At 39.8% G+C, this 16,537-nt stretch overlaps 1 protein-coding gene across 1 annotated transcript in view; it reads left to right on the forward strand.

Annotated features, from left to right (window-relative positions):
* Window positions 1-11,264, forward strand: part of LOC130927841 (uncharacterized) — a 238,216-nt gene extending 226,952 nt beyond the window's left edge. Inside the window, exon 42 of the transcript XR_009066531.1 lies at window positions 11,240-11,264. The gene's annotated coding sequence lies outside the window, so the exon portion shown is untranslated. The remainder of the gene's footprint in view (window positions 1-11,239) is intronic.
* Window positions 11,265-16,537: the final 5,273 nt, after the last annotated feature.

A 16,537-nucleotide genomic window follows, 5' to 3' on the forward strand; every position in this document is an offset into this window, starting at 1 on the left:
ACGAATCCCACAATGTGTGTGTGTTTCGCGTGCTATGTGTTTACGAATCCCACAATGTGTGTACGAGTATTTATGAGACTAATCTGACCCCATATAATATGGACAAGCACAACTCACGGTATGGTTGCCTCTACTTCCCATGCATTTCGGCAGAACCGCTACTAGTCGCCGTCATTGCCCGATCGTCACGGGCGTGTCACAACGCGAGAGCTAATAAAACCACTGTAACGCACGCTCCATAGCTTTTTCTTCACAGCAAAACGAAAACGAAACCGGTAGTGGCAACGAAGCAACATGCTAAAACAATGGGCAGTTTGAGCACCGACGCCAGCGACGTGCAGCGATTGATTTTCAACGCACCCAGGAAATACAAAAGTCGGACTTTGAAGTGAGGAAGGCAGCCAGATCTGTTCGCATGAGACAGAGCTAGTGTGATGTGAGGGGCGGTACAGGGATCGTGAGTTTTTAACCCTGGAAAAATAACCCACTACAATGGTGGAAAGGGCAGCACGCTCCTTTGGAGATTTTTTTCCCACGAAACGCAGTCTACTTAAACTAATCCACATGTTAATGTTTATCTTCCTCAAGAAAAAATCTGCCCTTCAAAAAAGATATGGACAGTGATGAGGAATATAAAAAATGTGGAAGCACAGGCATAAGTGAAATACTGCTGTGTATAAGGTAAAAGTAATGATTATTGACCTGTCTGTCTAAAATGCCATGTTTTTATTCCCCCAATTATACCTGTGGTAAAGCATAATTTATTATTTATTTATGATAACATTGCGGGTTTAATTCTTTTTTTTTCTAGAGCTGCTGCATATAATTAATATTTTTTGTTGGTAAGATGTTTACGTTGAAAGTTTGCACTTAAATTGCTTACCTCTTGTGTTCGAAACACCAGGAAATGCACTAATTGATTTACTGCACTTTATTGTTGCCTGTCACTGGAGTTTTATTTTATTATAAATCCCATCCAACAAAATGACGGTCATATAGTAAGCCTTATTTTTATTTTTTTCATAAAAAAATAAAACATAACATTGGTATGAAATTTTGTTGTTTAATTTTGCTATTAGAAATGTGGTCTTTTTTATATGTTTAAAATACTGTTCGAACACACACAACAAATGTTTACTATCGTATCGTTTTCACTCTGTATCGAACGGTATCGTTCTTAAACTGTATCGAATCGGTCGGCCTTAAAAACGTATCGTTTTTTAATCGAATCGTAACCTGTGTATCTAGATACATATCGAATCGGCTTCATGCCAGAGATTCCCATCCCTAATTTCTACGTGCCTGGGGACCTTTTTTAAACATGTGTTAGTCCTCTTAAGCCCTTGGCATTCCATAATCTGACATATCTTTATTGTATTGATACTTACTATCCAAAACAATTACTAAAACTCAATGTGCGATGGTCATGAAACTCACTGGCAGTGACAGGGATTAATTTCATGGTTTATTTCGGTTATCATTATTATTATTTTTTTTTTTTTCTCCTATTTTTATTATCATTCTCTATTGTATGTGTGTTGGATATAAGTCCCATTGCTCATCCCACTTTGTGTTTTTTTTTTTCCTAACTGGAAACCAACGCACTACTATTGTGAAAAATAAAGAGATTTTGATTAAAAAAAGCTTGTTCGGACAGAATATTAATTTGAATGAAAACTAAATACTAGTGATGGGGACGAAATGGGCCGAGGTTCCGAAGCTTGTAGCGAGGCGCGCGTCATTTCGGCAGAACCCGGAAATGTTGTCGTGAGAAGCCTGATGGACGCTTCGGAAGTGATCCGACGTTCGGCGCGCATTGCAAACACAGTAGGCTACAGACTACGGTATAAATTGGTTGCAAAACGCAATGGCGATCGCCTGTTATCTCACATTTTGTGCATTTCGGGCTCCTGTACTTGTTACATGATCTGTGCGCAACAGCGCAACCAGTGCAATCTTTTTTCGAGCCTTGTCCTTTGCTTGCGATGGAAACTGCGCAAAAAAAGCGACCCTCCCCTGTATGGGAACATTTTCTTTTGATTGCTTTCAATTAGGTAAGGGAGAAGAACTACATTAATATAAATGTGAGTGTGTGTGTACCTATCTGAACCAAACATCAACAGAATGAACAATCCATTAGTGTACTGGGAGGCACAAAAGAATACCTACCCAAATTTATATAAACTGGCACTCACATTTATCTGCACCCCAGCTTCATCTGTGCCTTGTGAAAGAATATTTTCTAAAGCTGGTGAAATATTGTCCAAAAAAAGAAACCGTTTAAAGCCAGTCACTGTGGGAAAGCTATTATTTCTCAACAAAAATGAATAACAAATTATCCTTAGCACTTGTTGTATTTTGTTCACATACTAAATTACTAACATAAGCACATTCATATCTTTGTCGTAATCAAATAACCATTGAATTCTTAACAATGTTGACCACTTGGGCTTGTAGACCAGGGGTCTCCAACCCAGTCCTCAAGGCCCACTGTGGGTCCTGGTTTTTGTTCCAGCTGATCCAGCAGAGACAGTTGAACCAATGAGGCTTCTGCTAAAACAAAGCCACACCTGACTGCAATCAACTGATTGCACTTGTAAAACACCAGATTGGGGAAAAAGTGTTGTCATCTTGTTTGGTAAGAATGAAATCCTGCACCCACAGTGGGCCTTAGTGGAATAGGTTGGGGACCCCTGTTGTAGACCACTTGATGGCGCCATAGAGTAAATGAAGCACAATGAAGCTTTGCTACATGTGCAAACCGATTGGCTGCAAAGCTTCATTGCTTCATGAGGCCATCACTACTTAATACTGTTGAAGCGGTATGCAATGTTAAGAGTCTTGTTAGCTCGAATTGCGGTGTCCAACCGCTGTAGCTCAGCTGCTCTCTGTGAACTCTCTATTCACGCCGGAACGCGCGCGGCTCTTAAATGTCTCTGTCACGTGACTGTGTCGTAGCCGGTAACGCGCTCGGCCAAATGGACACACAAGTACGGAAGGTAAATTATGCCAAACAAAGGGTCACCACAATGTCATTATCATCATTTTAAAAATTTAAGTGACTGGTAAAAATAGATTATGACCGGATTTTTATGACCCTGTCAGTCAAAATGACAGACAACGAAAAAGTCTAGTGCAACCTCTGCACAAGCTTGACGCTAACTGAATGGGAGCTATTTTTTCACTGGAGATTTGGCTAGCTCTGGCAGTGTTCGACGCAAGTTGCCACAAACGGCAGTAACTTTGTTATACAGCAAAATATGAAAAGGACTGAAACCGTTACTCACCAAATCCAATATGCTGGCAAATGCATTCATCTGAAACAAATATTGGGAGTGAGACCTCCCCTCGTCCAGCAAACGTGAATTTGTGCTTAGGGCAAGATCATCTGTCGAAATTAGCGATCTCTTACGCTATCCTTTTTTCCACTTCAAGCTTTTCTCACTTAGCGGTTGTGAGACTTAAAACCTCGACGAAGTTGCTCTTCCAGCTAAGCCTAGGCTAACATTCGTCTTTAAGTTTTTAATTAGTTTGTATTTTGAATTTGAAAGGATAATGTGTGCTAATCAGTTGAAGCTACACACACATGGAAAAATACTATTGTACAACGTTTTAAATGTATTCATTTTGTATATTTCAGTTACACGATTTGAGAGCTCAATAAATTGAAGAAATGTACGCATTGTGTTTTGTTTTTGGGTTCGCTGGAATAGCGTCACTGACACAAAAGCAACAAACGGGAAAGGGTGAGTGTTGCCGCGCCACTTTTGGCTGCATTTTTGACACATTAAAAATATAATAGCGAATCATGTACTACGGTGTGACAGATAATTTTAGTGGTTTTGAAACCACGACGTTTTCATACCATGGTAAACCATGACACCTTAAACCGGCATATGCCTACTACCGCCCCCCCCCCCCCCCTAAAAAGTTTCTCCTCGGATCTAAACGATTCATGTAGGTCACCCTTTTTGACTTCAAAACGGCGAATTTCACGGAAAGATGAGAGATTCATGCCTGCAAAACTGTATTTTCCTCCTTTAAAAGCTTTTTGTAATCCCTTCGTGAATCATGGTTGCGCTTTGTACTTTTGTTTTCTGCTGTACCATTGTATAGACCCTACTCACGTGACGTCACGGCCACGCCCCCGCGCCATGTTGGCCGTCTACTCGTCATGTTAATGCATTAGCGCTTCGTAAATTCCTCCTATTATGGCGTGTTTTTCTGCTCGTTAACATTAATAATCAAAATGGTGAAGTCGTGTGTGGCGGTCATTGCAAAAACAGAGAAGATAGACGGAGAGATTTTAAGTTTTACCGTATTCCGAGGGACCCGGAGAGGAGAGCGAGATGGACTGCTGCAATTCGACGAGAAGACTGGGCTCCAAACGACTACCACAGATTATGTAGTAGTCATGTTATATCTGGTAAGATGCATTTAATATATATTTAGAGGGTTTTGGGCTGACATCCACAATCAAGATCATTGCTAGGCTAATCGCCGACAACATACACTCAGACATTGTGAATGAACTACCTGAAAATATATAATTATAAGGGGATAATAAGACAGTTGTCATACAATTAATTTACAATTTCACTATTGAGGTCAAAAGCCAAAAAATAAACTAGGGACAATCTGGAGTAGTGCTATCACACTTCATATTTATTACATATTATATATGTACTGTACTTTATTTGCTGTTTGCTGTTGTGATATTTAACTTTCACTTTATACAACAGTTTTGTACTGTTGTACTGGTTGTGACTGTACAGTACATTGTGAGACTGAAATTGTTTAATTTATATTCTGTTTACTACAGTTTGCTTTATTTGACTTTTGTGAGTTTTGCTACCTGATTACAAGCTTAAAAAATAAACGTTCTTTCTTTTCCTCTTTTAGAAAAAGGTTTGGCGCCATCTACTGTAAGTACTGACAATCATTTGGGGTGAGACAGTGACGTGCGGTCAGGGGAGGCAGGTGAGGCAAAAAATAATTATAGCATCAAATTTATATTAATATTTGTCCATTGCTCTTTATGTATGACTCTTTCAAACATTTTTTATAGGCAAATTCAGCGATTTTGACTATTTCCTGTTCAAATAAGGAAATGAAACGAGAGCTGCGGCAGCAACGAGTAAAGCCTCACCTCTGATTGCGCAATCCATAACAAACTGGGTTGATACATGGAATTGGAGCGTGCTGGTTGCCGTACATCTGCATGTCGCCATTACAATATTTCCAGATACGTTTATTTGAACTGATTTTCGTCAGTCTGGCTAATGTCTTTAACCCTTAAAGTTTAATGTTTGTTAGCGTCATATTTAGTTTTGCTGATGGGAAATAAAACCGCAGTGAAAAGGCACAGGTTGCGGCAGATAGTACTCTGCCGCACTGCAATGGGGCGTACGTGAAACTAGACCTTCCGTTCAAAGTGGACGCGGTTAACACAACGCCGGAGCTAAAAGGTTTGCTTCAAACTACGGGACAGAGGATAACTCGCGCTTTTCAAACGGACTGGTACACCCGAAAAGACTGGCTATGTGGCTGTCCTTCGAAAAATCGCCTTTGCTGCTTTCCCTGCCTTTTCTTCTCAACTTGTGCCAATGTCTGGACTAACACGAGATATTGTGACATTAAAAAACTACCACGAAGCCTCAGCAAACATGAGAGCTCGACCACTCACATTCAAAGCCTGATTGCTTTAAAAACTTTTGGAAGCTCAAGGATCGATTTGGCTTTGATTAACAGCGGAAGCTCAACGGTAGCATCCTCAAGCTAAAGGTAAGACCTCATTAATGCAACCTGCATCCTAACTAAACAGGAGTAACATTTCGTGGTAACGATGAGCGTGTAAGCTCTTCTAAATGTGGCATATATGTAGAACGATTACATGGTTTTGCTGAGAAAGATGAAAGGTTAGCGAGACATTTGGACACATCCACTGTGTTTTCTGGCTTGTCAAATAGAACACAGAACAATCTAATTGAAGCAATCCTCTCCACTGAGGCAGAGAGATTTTTTTTTTAAGTAAAGGAAAATAAGGAGGACTTTTACAAAAAGGTAGTAGGTTTGCATAGGGACGGTAGGGACATAACACTACCAACTTTTCAGGATGCTAAAATTGTCCCCACCAACTTTTAAGCAACCTTACCTTTTTTGCATGATATAATGTTCGGTTATATAGAGAATTTAGATCTTTCTATAGTTCCTTATGTTGTAAGGATAGAATTGACCCTACCATTATTAAGTGAATTATTTTCATTATGTTTATGTTTGCTAATAAAAACCAGACATTTATTCAGGAAGTTTTCAAAATGTTTCTTTAGTATTTTTTGAAAACAAAGGTTTGAATCTAACAGTGTATCATCTGAACCAATGCACGTAAAAGTTATTATCAGTAGATAAGGATTTATTTTGCATTGATCATTTTTCCTATTAATTAATTTGGTTCATATACATGAGAAATGTGGCCCTTTGCCCCCTTCATCCAATCTGTTTGGTCTAATTATTTGTCCCATCCCCAGCAAAAAGTGTACCTACATGCAGGTTATGCTGTTATATCGTCCCTACGAATGTTGAGACCAAACCTATGCCCTTCCAAAGTAACGCCGGTTTTTGTGGTGAAGGACAGGCGCAAGACCACAAACAGTTTTCATTTCAATCTTATAAAAAAAAAATTTTAAATAAGAGCTTAGACCAAGAAAAATACAATAGAATATTTAAAAACTAAATTCTGGCCTTAAATAAAATATTCTTTTTCTTTTCACACTTTTTGTTTAGCAATCTGTAATAAATTGATTAAAGTATCAGAATTAAAGTTTTAAAAACTGAATATTTCACTAAAGGTCAGAATTTAATTCTGTGGTTTTGTACACCACTCTTTACTCTCATTTATGTTGCATGAATTATAGAATGGCGACGGCCAACACATTGAGGGTGTAGAGCAAATGCATGTTATTTTCTTACTTTTACGTATCGATAATATATACCGTGTGTGCGTGTTTTGTGAAGAATGCTGATGAGATATGAAATAACCAGTAGCCAATTGAATAAGCTACCCTTTTTGGTTTATATATTTGGAAATCTGACACTAAAGGAGTCAGTGCCTCACCAACCATGAACCTCACCGCACGTCACTGGGGTGAGAAGTTTGAAGTATGCAGTGCAACAAAATCTGATTGATAGACAAAATATGGACGCATGGGTTGGATTGCATGTATGGGTTTCACAGTACACTGACGAAATGGTGGGCCTAAAATATGGGACCCTAGGCATTATTTTGCTTAGGGCCCCCAAATGGCCTCGGCCGGCCCTGCCCTCCAGCCATCTGCATCATTTGTAAAAAAGTTTCAAAGTATGCTCGTTTGGGATGGGAAGGCAAACGCCAGAGGGATCATCTCGCCAAAGCAGAGACATTGTCGGCAGGTATGTGCCTCACACACACGCGCCCAGTTTTATTATCAACATGACCGATATTTATTAATGGACTTAAAATAATTTGTTAATTTTTAAGGCTATAGTTTAGTAAAAACGCGAGCTGCTGAATGATTTATCGAGTGAATCCAGCAGTTACCAAACTCGGGTTAACTGTGCCCCTCAGTCATGTATCACAGCTACACCCCCCCCCCCCCCCCCCCCCCACACACCTCAACAAACCCTTTACTTTTAAATCTGTGATGTGCATATACTGTGAAAAGCGGTGATGTGACAATAATACTTATTATAATTCTTTTTTGTGTAAAGGGCGTCAGCAGAGATGAAGAAAGACTCTTCAATCCTTCTACATATCAAAGACAACGACTGTTGCATTGGTGGTGCGATACCATAAATGCTGTGACCGACAACTGGACAACTGTGTCACTGTAAAGCAAGGTTCACAAACTGTCAGCGCTTTTCGAGAATTGACATGTGACCATGAGGAATTTGGTACAAGGGTGTTTTTACATGCACAACATGCTGCACAAAAACACAAAATTGTAGTCATCAAAAGCCCTGATACTGACGTTGCAGTGATTGCTTTCAGTCTACAGAGAGATTTAAATTGGTTGTATTTTTTCCCTGGAGTTGGCAATAGATCCAGGATCATTGATGTGTCTAAGATGTCCGCAGCTCTTGGCCCCAGTGTTTGTTCTGCCCTCATTGGCATCCATACATTCAAAGTTTGTGACTCGACCAGTGCCTTTCATGGCAAGGGCAAAACAAAGACATTTTCTCTTGCTTGTTAGCAAGAAGAATATCTGACTGCGTTTACAGATCTGGATAGTAGTTCTAACCTTGACCAGTCTACATTTGAGGCATTGAGCAAATACAGTGGGGCAAATAAGTATTTATTCAACCACTAATTGTGCAAGTTCTCCCGCTTGAAAATATTAGAGAGGCCTGTAGTTGTCAACATGGGTAAACCTCAACCATGAGAGACAGAATGTGGGAAAAACCAGAAAATCACATTGTTTGATTTTTAAAGAATTTATTTGCAAATCATGTTGGAAAATAAGTATTTGGTCAATACCATAAGTTCATCTCAATACTTTGTTATGTACCCTTTGTTGGCAATAACATAGCCCAAACGTTTTCTGTAACCCTTTACAAGCTTTTAACACACAGTTGCTGGTATTTTGACCCATTCCTCCATGCAGATCTCCTCTAGAGCAGTGATATTTTGGGGCTGTTGTTGGGCAACATGGACTTTCAACTCCCTCCACAGATTTTCTATGGGGTTGAGATCTGGAGACTGGCTAGGCCACTCCAGGACCTTGAAATGCTTCTTACAAAGCCACTCCTTTATTGCCCTGGCTGTGCGTTTGGGATCATTGTCATGCTGAAAGACCCAGCCACGTCTCATCTTCAATGCCCTTGCTTATGGAAGGAGATTTTCACTCAAAATCTCTCGATACATGGCCTCATTCATTTTTTCCTTTACACAGATCAGTCGTCCGGGTCTCTATGCAGGAAAACAGCCCCAAAGCATGATGTTTCCATCCCCATGCTTCACAGTGGGTATGGTGCGATTCAGTATTCTTTTCCCCCCAAACACGAAAACCTTTGTTTCTACCAAAAAGTTATTTTTTTGTTTCATCTGACCATAACACATTCTCCCAGTCCTCTTCTGGATCATCCAAATGCTCTCTAGTGAACCGCAGACGGGCCTGGATGTGTACTTTCTTCAGTAGGGGGGCACGTCTGGCAGTGCAGGATTTGAGTCCCTGGCGGCGCATTGTGTTACTGATAGTAGCCTTTGCTACTGTGGTCCCAGCTCTCTATGGTCATTCACTAGGTCAACCCATGTGGTTCTGGGATTTTTGCTCACCGTTCTTATCATTTTGACGCTACGGGGTGAGTAGGGAGTTGAAAGTTCGTGTTGCCCAACGACAGCCCCAAAACATCACTGCTCTAGAGTTGACCTGCATGGAGGAATGGGCCAAAATACCAGCAACAGTGTGTGAAAAGCTTGTGAAGAGTTACATAAACGTTTGGGCTCCGTTATTGCCAACAAAGGGTACATAACAAAGTAATAAGATGAACTTTTGGTATAGACCAAATATTTATTTTCGACCATGATTTGCAAATAAATTCTTTAAAAATCAAACAATGTGATTTTCTGTTTTTTTTTTCCACATTCTGTCTCTCATGGTTGAGGTTTACCCATGTTGACAATTACAGGCCTCTCTAATATTTTCAAGTGGGAGAACTTGCACAATTAGTGGTTGACGAAATACTTATTTACACCGCTGTATGTGTGCCATCTGTATGGCCAGTCAACTGCCAAAAATGCCAACGATGCAAGATACAAGGCATTCTGTATGGCATGGTCAGCTTTGCCAGAACTGTCCATTCTTCCAACAAGTGATGCTCTCTTCCAACACAGCAAAAGGGCAAACTATCAAGCAACAGTAATGCAACATTCTCTGACTGGTATGATGTGTGCCCCTTCACCAATTGGCAATGGATGGGACATTGAGGATGGTGAATTAACTGTACAATGGATGACTAGAAATCCTGTCCCAGATAGTGTGCTACAGGTAGTCCACTGTGGTTGCAAGATAAGCAAGTGTGAGACTGAAAGATGTTCATGCTTGTCTGCAAAAAATGTCTTGTACAGATTTATGCTACTGCCAGAACTGTGAAAATATTTCAAAGGAAACAGAAAGAGGAACATGGGATGATGACACTGATGATAGTGGTATTGATGAGTAATCACCCACCATGTAAAATCTGTCCAATGTTTTGTTTCATTATCAAGATGTTGCTCTCCATTTTAACACTTTTAAAACAAAACAAACAAAAAAATGTCTGTATTCCCTTTTCCCAAAACAGACCTTTGTTCAATTTGAGTGCCAAAAAAGATGGATGTTCCAATGAAGTGCCATGGTTTTATTGAGAATGCACATTTGATATATTTATATGTATTTATTTATTTTTTGGTGTGTGTGTGTGTGGGGGGGGGGGGGGGGGGGGGGGGTAAATGACATGCTGTGACATAATCTGACACTTTAATAAATACTCTTTGTTACAATTATCTGGCTTCTTAATGCATCTATTCCTATCCAGTCCATTTTGCCTTGTTCTAGTTTTGAGGTGCATGGTAGTATTTTCAGCCATTTTTGGCCAATGTGTGCTGCTTCTTGTGTACCTTTCATTACATAGTAGGTTGTGAATTGTTTTCATATATAAAACAAGCTTTTAGATAAATGTAACATATGTGCTTCATGTGCTGGTGTCACCTCTAGTTGAAGCGATTTTTTTTTTGCACAGATTTGCTAATTTAATGATCTAAATTCACATATGAGTACACTAAACCACCAATACTTGTTTCTGATGTTAGGTAAATGTACTGTATGTATGACATTTTAGAAAGATTTTGTGTCGTCAAATTTAATGTAAGACATTTTACAACCAGAAATGGCAGCACCAGATTTTCGTTTTTTTTTTTGTTATTTCCCTATATATATATATATATATATATATATATATATATATATATATATATATGTATATATATATATATGTATATATATGTATATATATGTATAAATATATATGTGTGTGTGTGTGTATACACATATATATATGTGTGTGTATACATATATATATGTGTGTGTGTGTGTGTATACACATATATATATGTGTGTGTATACATATATATATGTGTGTGTATACCAGGGGTCGCGTTAACCGGAAATTATCCGTCGTTGACCGGTTTTTTAAAACGGTGACGGAAAAAACTGAAGTCCGTCAGTCATTTTGACAGGTTGCAATTCACACCCCAGACCACAGGGTGGCATATTAATTAGCTATTGTCTCTCTTAATGCATGACGTCGTTGGCTATTCTGTCAGAATATTTAGCGTCACCGTGGTCTGGCGGCAGCACCGTGATTGACACATCAACGCGAGGTTCTTATTGGTGCACCCGGTGTGCCAGCGTGTGATCCAATTGGTGGACTAGATTGCCGCCTGTGTATAGACAAGTTTTCGAGGTACTGGTTTACTTCCTTATGTCTTCCTTCCCCTTCCGTTTCCGCCTGTTTACCATTGAAGTCAATGGCGGTGGAATCGAAGTTGGAAGGTCTTTATACAAGATCCCGGGAATGTTATTTTGATGTAGGCGGGTGGAGAACCAAGCCAAGGCCTTCATGCTTCGTACCATGTCGATTTCCAAACCATGGGTGCTCGTACTCGTCATACAGGAGGGACGGAAGATGTACAAAACTGACAGCTCCTGCAGTCATGCCCCCGCTGTTATGGAAGGTAATGTGCTCTAAAAAAAACGAAACCTAAAATCTCGCGCATGAAACGACTTGTTGCCTTTGCTATTGATATTACGATGATGATTGTAATTACGAAGTTTAATTGTTTTTACAACAACTAGCTTCTGCTACTGCTGCTATCCACCTGTTGCTAATCGTGTTTGAATGCACCGCATAAATCAAGTGTTACAAGTTTTTATTCGTTTGTTTCCAGCTGGGAAACGCTGTTATAAAAGGGAAGACAACTTGACTTGTACGTTGATGGACATATATCGAACATATATCGTTTGCGTTCCACAATGATGATGACAGCTCGACTCCCAGGAGAGGCCGAGAGAGAGGCAGGAATTGTGACAGACGGTGGTTCGCCGAGATCGCCGTGATCCAACTATGAACTTGTGAACGGCAGCATCTTTAAATATATGCTATTGGAGCTGGAATTACCGAGGACGGGAAAAAAGCACATCTAAATGCCGCCGAGGGCCTCCGTGATGTCGCTATTTGTTCACGAGGCTCCGGAGCTCTGCGGTCTGATATCACATTATCGTATGCTATTTTTGCAATACTTTTATAAATGTGATTTATTGACCTGTTTTGGAGTGCACCAATCGTTTTTAAAAAAACAAGAAATGGAATCATGTCTAAATGTTTTATTGCGATCAATGCCTGCAATAAAAAAAAAAAAAAAGAATGACATACTGTGTTAACATCATATGTACATAACCTTGTAGCATTTCCTTGTAACAAAACAATCTATGTCAGCCCTTCTGCAGTCGGCAAATGTAATATAACTTGTAATTTCACCACATTTTGGTCACTAATGGCCGTAGTATCAATCCATTCCTCACGTTAACACAGGCTGACAGTTGTTAATAATTTTGTCCACGAATGATCAACGAAGTGACACGAACTGCTATCCAATCTCATCTACGTGTCATCTAGGTCGTGCTGAATCAATTTTTGAAGATTCCATGGGTTGCTCTGGCTTGATTTCGTAGTTTTATCGTCGTCAATACACTGCTAATACACTGCTACTCAACCGGACCGGAAGTGCGAAGCAGACATTTTCCTAGATGGCGGCGCCCATATTTCGCTCAGGAAACTTGGCACCAAACGATCACCACAGACTATGTAGTAGTCATTTTATATCTGGTAAGATGCATTTAATATATATTTAGAAGATTTTGGGCTGACAAACACAATTAAGATCATTGTGTGACGTTGGTGATTGGGGTCTATATGGTTGCCTCTTTTTCTTTGGGAGTGGAGTTGTTTTGTTGGTGTTGTTGGCGGTAAGCAGAGTAAAAAGAGGGAGAAAAATACAACTTCAGTGTCTAATTTTTCGCCGCCAAGCAAGCGTTACAAAATTAAAAATGAATGAAAACTAAATACTATTGAATATGTCATCATTATCATTTTAAAAATTTGAGTGACTGGTAAAAATAGATTATGACCGGATTTTTATGACCCTGTCAGTCAAAATGACAGACAACGAAAATGTCTAGCGCAACCTCTGGTGTATACATATATATATATATATATATATATATATATATATATATATATATGTGTATACATATATATACATATATTCCTGACTTTTGACAAAATTGGTGCAGGGAAGCATTGGGTGAACTTTTAAAGGGGAAATGTGAAGTAAGGTTGGCCAACCATGTTTTTGAATAATATCAATTGCTAAACAATTATAAGCATATTTTCATTTTTTTTAACGCAACCCTTCCAGATTCTTTGTTTAACCCATAGCAGCGCCCTTGACAACAAAAATGCTTTTCTTCGGCAATCTTCGGAAATTACGTCACACCGGGAAGTGCGAGGGAAGTCCGCCATAGAACAGTATTGTTTCTTGCATTGCTTCTCGGTAAGATGCCACGGCGGTGTGTGGCAATGTTTGCTCTCACTCAAACGAAAAGTTGTAGGAGTGGCCAAAGGATAGCAGAGCACATAAATGGACATCTTTCGTTCGCACAAAGCGAACGAATTTGACGCCATCATCGAGTAGTGTTCTCTGCTGCAAACACTTCGAAGATGCCTGCTTCCTTAACCGGTCTGCTTATGATCAAGGATTTGCCAAAAAGTAAGTGGGATTTTTGGATAGATGACTGATGACTTTGTCAAAGCAGAGCTGCCAACTGTTGTGGAATGTACAGTAGAAGCTAGCAACGTTGGCCGAAAGCCAATTCGTGGCAATAGTTGTGGGATAGTTGTTGTTGTGTTCGCTAGTGTTAAGTCCCAAGGACGGCTTGCGAAGGGCGTAACATAAAACAAGCCACACAATTTCACAAGTGGCACAAATTGATTTACACAACAATCAAACTCGCAATGAATATGTACAAAATGTGAATGAAGCGCGGCTTCAGGGTAAGCCCAGGCCAAAACAACAAACAAAAGGAATCTACAAATGAACCCCTCCCGCTAACTAAACCCTGATCATGAAAAAGAACAAAGAAAAGACAGCCACTTAACCTAGCTTCCTATGCTAAACAAAACAGGAAAAAACGGGTTGAACAGAAATGGCGACTTACCCCTGCTTGCTTCAGTGCTCTTATTTACAGTGGTGAACAAAAACGATCCAATAACGAATAAATACAAAAGACCTCACCGAAAAAGCGGGAGTGTATCAGACTAGCAATCAAATGCAAACGAGCGTGAATGGCGAGCAAAAAGCTGGCGAGGAGGAAATGCTGCGGCAGAATGCTGTGAAATCCGACCTCCTAGAGCGTTGACAGCGGCAGGTTTACACCGCCGGAGAGTTTGTGCACATTTATTTTTATTTGTATTATGTATTTCCACCTTCATGCTTCAAGCATTGCATTGCATTTGTACGGTTCGGCGTTTCTTTCACGGTGATCACTTGATAGCCTTCTAGTTTGTGTTTTACGAGAGCCGCTGACAGGTGACAGCGAGCGTGTTGGCATTGAGTCAATCTCGCAGCGAATCAGAGAGCGGCTGAAGTCACGCAGTGAATCATGGGAAATGTAGTCTCAGGACAACACTGAAGTGGTGCTTTGTAATCCTCTCGCTTGTGTGAAAAAACTACATTTCCGAATGCCATTAGACGCCACTTACTGCCGAGAGCTGTGCCGAGCTATGTTCTAACTTTTCCATAAAACTACTCCATGTGTTAATAAAGAGACAAGGTTGTCAGCACGTCGTGTGTTCGATACATTTGTAAACAAAAAGCTCATAACAAGACACTATGCACGATCCGTTTAAGAGACGCTGGAGTAGGAGGCAAGGAGGAGAGCGGCGAGAAGCAAAACTTCGCGTTCGAATGTGGCGGCAGTCCGCTGTTATTTTGTTTTTATTGTTGCCACGATAAAGTGGAGAAAGCCATCGACGACTCATCTCCTTCTTTCCCCCCAACGTTTTTATATTATTATTTTATATGCACGAGAGCTGCCGGATCTGCCAAAATGAACATGAAGTCTGATTATTATTTTTAACAAGGTCAACAGATAGACAAAAACATAAAATTATGTGCAAATGCCTGCATCTTCAAATCATGAAAATAATAACAGCCTATATTTTACAAATTTTGTAATCTCGATGGGTCTTGTATCCATTCCATGTCAGGTAGTCTAGGCACATTGTTTGCATCCTGATTAGCGTCTGGCTAATACATGTTAGGTCCAACATAAAATTCCAACCTCTTCTTCTTCCTCCAACTCTTCAAAAACTTGGATCTCCTCCCTTGCGCTCGATCTATCGCTTATATCACTGTTTGAAGGGCTTTGTATAGCGGCCGTATGTATGGAGCTGCCAACGCTGTTCCCGGTGTGACGTATCACTTCCGGGTTCGTCCCCTTTCAGGCTCGAACTTCGGAAACGCGATTATTTTGTCAAATATACAACATATAAATTATTTTTTCATGCTTTATTTGTTGGACAATGTTTAACTAATTTACTTGTGACCAGTGTTGTTAATTTTACTTTAAAAAAGTAATTAATTACAGTTACAAATTACTTCTCCCAAAAAGTAATTGCGTTAGTAACTCAGTTACCTGAATTTAAGAGTAATTAGTTACTTGGCAAAGTAACTAGTGATAATTTTCATGTTTTTTTTTTTCTCAAAAAAAAAAAAAAAAAAAAAAAGTCACACAATGGGAAGTTTAAAGGGTTTTGAGGACAATTGGCCCTCGCCCAATTCTTTACCCTCCACTTAACTAGACACAAGGGTATTGCGATAACTAGATAGTAACCTTTGCTATGTGTGGAAGTCATTGTGACTCAACCGTTAAAGTTGTTGAAATTGCTCCCGCTATTGCATTAGTTCCCTTCTGTCTACTTTCAACATATGTAAGTTTTAAAACTGTTTCATCATTTAAAGATAGATTTAAGTCAAGATTTTGCCGATTTAGGACCATTTTAGATTTAAAAAAAAAAAAAAAAAGTAGGTTCGCTAGGAAGGATCTCTACAACAGAGCCTTCCTGAGAGGTCTACTGCTTTAAGATGGCGGCTGTGTACTAACGCATGTAGTCCTTAAAACATGTTGCCAATGCAGCCGTGTCTATCATTTGCATCTAGTTCTATAATATGCGATATCTACCGTATCATGTGGGAGTAGTTTGTAGGCTACAGTCAGGTATTAATGGAGCCACCTAGCATCGCGTTTGCAATGGCATCTTCCCCACTCCTGCTCTACTCTCTCGTCTCCGTGAGTCCGTCTCTGACTTTTTTTTATTCAACCAACTTAGTAACGCATAGTAACGCACGCCTTTCCCGCCTCAGTAACGGTAACGGCGTTGCCAAGATGAGAAAGTTAATTAG

This window comes from Corythoichthys intestinalis, chromosome 13 (genome assembly GCF_030265065.1).
Source record: "Corythoichthys intestinalis isolate RoL2023-P3 chromosome 13, ASM3026506v1, whole genome shotgun sequence".
NCBI lineage: Eukaryota > Metazoa > Chordata > Actinopteri > Syngnathiformes > Syngnathidae > Corythoichthys > Corythoichthys intestinalis.